Source organism: Thalassophryne amazonica, chromosome 15, assembly GCF_902500255.1.
Source record: "Thalassophryne amazonica chromosome 15, fThaAma1.1, whole genome shotgun sequence".
NCBI classification, from domain to species: Eukaryota; Metazoa; Chordata; class Actinopteri; order Batrachoidiformes; family Batrachoididae; genus Thalassophryne; species Thalassophryne amazonica.
In genome coordinates this window covers 2,576,219-2,579,751 of record NC_047117.1, presented here as the reverse complement: position 1 = coordinate 2,579,751, position 3,533 = coordinate 2,576,219, and positions in this window count along the sequence as shown.

Here is a 3,533-nt window from a genome sequence, read left to right as displayed (position 1 = left end):
CGGCAGGGGTCGCCTGCGCTCGCGCTGTCCGGAAGAACAGAACTCCCGCCCAAACTGAAGTTACCCTGTGTTCTGCTAGTGCTAGCCTGCGCGCTGCATTAAAAAAAAAATATATATATATATATATATATATATCCTGCAGTTTTCTGTGAAAGAAGGACAGATGTGGAGACACAGGTAACTGACAGACTGAGCCATGGACATTTACGGGTGTTTATGGACCTCAGGACCATAACAAAGTCAGTAAAATATTCCCTAGCAGTGTTATTATAAAGAAAACATGAGCAATTGGTCCAGCAGAACTTCACTGCTTCATCAGAAATAAAGTAAAACTATATTTACGTGTTCCTTACTTTCTTGTTTCATTGTTCTTCTTTCCGTTGGTGGGTTCCACAGCAGCTCATCCATCTCCATCTCACTTTGTCCTCTGTATCTTCAGCCCCTTTCACACCGGGTCTGCTTCGAGTTACTTCCTGTGGCTTCATGATGACGCAGGAATGTCTGCGTCAGGTGCAGCAGGGGGCAGAGAGGAGGTGAGGACGCAGAGGAGAAATCAGAGTGCAGACAAACTGTGCACTCTGATTTCTCCTCTAGTTTATATTTGTTCTTGTGCTGAGCTGCAGGTCTGCACTCTGAGTTCTGTTATAGTTTATCTTTCCTCCTTTGACCGCAAGCTGCATGCGCGCGAACGAGCCATCTCTGAGTAAACGTGGCGATGTCTGGAGTTATACTGGATGTGGACATGTCCTGTCTCTGGCAATCAGTCTGTGAGCAGGACTTTTATGGACTTTATTTAAACATATTTGTGAGAGAAAAGCGAGGCGCTGCAGCAGCAACATTTTTTTTTCTGTGCTTTTTGAGTGTGTAGTTTTACTCCATTGTGTACATGGTATAAAAACAATCCTGCGGGATTTATACTTTGGGAACAATGGAACACAGCAGGAATCATAAATTGGCGACCGGGTAACGCTGTATTGTGAGTGTGTGGCTTCCAGTCACATTGAGTGCTGTCGCGTTGCTCTGACTTGCACTGAAACCACCATCTATCTATAATTTATTAAATAATAAGTATTACAATGCAAAATAAATGTTTATTTTTGCATGTTAATAATTACAATATATGGAAAAGATAAGCTGTTAATTGCCTGTTTTGAAGATAAAATCTGCACAATTATTGCTGTCAATTCAACACTTGTTTTTCTTTTTACATTTTTTTTATGTCATCATTTTACAGGATTTCTATGTTAGACAGACTTTTTTTTTACAGTGTTATATCGCTCGTTAGATCTGAATTTTACTTATCCTCATTGCTTGAACTTAATGAATGAACGAGTTTGAAGATTTTTTAAAACTTGTATTTTTATTTTTTCATCTATGATCTGTTAATGTATTTACATGTACACGTCTGACATAAACAATTAAATTAATGAATAAAACAGAAAACACCAGCATCTGCTACAGCACATATAGATGTCACAGGAAGTGCTACAAGAAATACAAATAAACAGCAGCATCTGCTGCGACACATACAGATGTGTCGGTAGGTAGATTTTTTTAATACATTTATTTTTTTCATCTCTGGTCTGCTTATGCTTTTACATGTACACGTCTGAATAAATAAATCAACTGAAAACACCAGCATCTGCCTTGGCAGGCACATAAAGATGCCACCGGAAGTGCTACGAGAAATACAAAAAACAGTAGCATCTGCCGCGACACATACAGATGCCACAGGAAGTGCCGAGACAAGATGCTGCTTCTGTAAAATGCAGCTGCTGTCTCTCTAATTTCTGCATCGAACGCAGGACGCAAAAAAATTAAACATGTTTAATTTTTGGCGTCCAATTTACTTCGTCCTTTGTGTCCCTCACGCTATTGTGGCGTTGAGCTACATCGTCTCGGCACCGAGTTGCTTATACATGGCGTCATCATGACGCTGCACGACGCAACTCGAAGTGGGGGCTGCCTCTGTCTCACCAACCCACTGGCAGATCTAGTTTACCCCGCCCCTCGCCCCCTGAACTGCAAATGGGGTATTTTCGCTGAACACCGAACTTCAGCTAAAGAGATGAGGGAGGAGACACACAAGAGTGAGGTTTCAAGATGTGTACGGCTTAAGACAGGCACTCTCCCACACCCCGCTCCAAACTGGATTAAGGATACAGTTTATTTTTGAGCACTTTATCTACAACTATGATGCACAGCCATCTTCGCATCAGCTCTGAAGACAATTTGCTCTTGAAGACAAAAAAAATGATGCTTTATACAGCAGGAATGTAGACTTTCAAATCAAGTCATCCCTGGAAGCCGATCATCACACAGCAGTTGGTCCTCAGCTGGTTGACTGCTCAGGCAAGGTCAGAGGAAGAGTGTGTTCCCAGACGAGGTCAGAGGCACAGTGTGTACCCAGAAATGGTCAGAGGAAGAGTGTTCCCAGATGAGGTCAGAGGAAGAGTGTTCCCAGATGAGGTCAGAGGAAGAGTGTGTTCCCAGATGAGGTCAGAGGAAGAGTTTGTTTCCAGATGAGGTTAGAGGAAGAGCGTGTTCCCAGACATGGTCGGAGGAAGAGCATGTTCCCAGACATTGTCAGAGGAAAAGCGTGTTCCCAGACATGGTCGGAGGAAGAGTGTTCCCAGATGAGGTCAGAGGAAGAGTGTTCCCAGATGAGGTCAGAGGAAGAGTGTGTTCCCAGATGAGGTTAGAGGAAGAGCGTGTTCCCAGACATGGTCGGAGGAAGAGCGTGTTCCCAGACATTGTCAGAGGAAAAGCGTGTTCCCAGACAAGGTTATAGGAAGAGCGCGTTCCCAGACAAGGTCAGAGGAAGAGCGTGTTCCCAGACACAGTCAGAGGAAGAGCGCGTTCCCAGACAAGGTCAGAGGAAGAGCGTGTTCCCAGACACGGTCAGAGGAAGAGCGCATTCCCAGACGAGGTCAGAGGAAGAGTGTGTTCCCAGATGAGGTCAGAGGAAGGCCGCGTTCCCAGACATGGTCAGAGGAAAAGCGCATTCCCAGACAAGGTCAGAGGAAGAGCATGTTCCCAGACATTGTCAGAGGAAGAGCGTGTTCCCAGACAAGGTCATAGGAAGAGCGCATTCCCAGACACAGTCATAGGAAGAGCGTGTTCCCAGACATGGTCAGAGGAAGAGCGCGTTCCCAGACAAGGTCAGAGGAAGAGTGTGTTCCCAGATGAGGTCAGAGGAAGAGCGTGATCCCAGACATGGTCAGAGGAAGAGCGCATTCCCAGACAAGGTCAGAGGAAGAGCATGTTCCCAGGCAAGGTCAGAGGAAGCGCGTGTTCCCAGGCAAGGTCAGAGGAAGCACGTGTTCCCAGACATAGTCAGAGGAAGAGCATGTTCCCAGATATGGTCAGAGGAAGAGCGTGTTCCCAGACACGGTCAGAGGAAGAGCGCGTTCCCAGACAAGGTCAGAGGAAGAGTGTGTTCCCAGGCAAGGTCAGAGGAAGACCGTGATCCCAGACATGGTCAAAGGAAGAGCTTGTTCCCAGACATGGTCAGAGGAAGAGCGTGTTGCCAG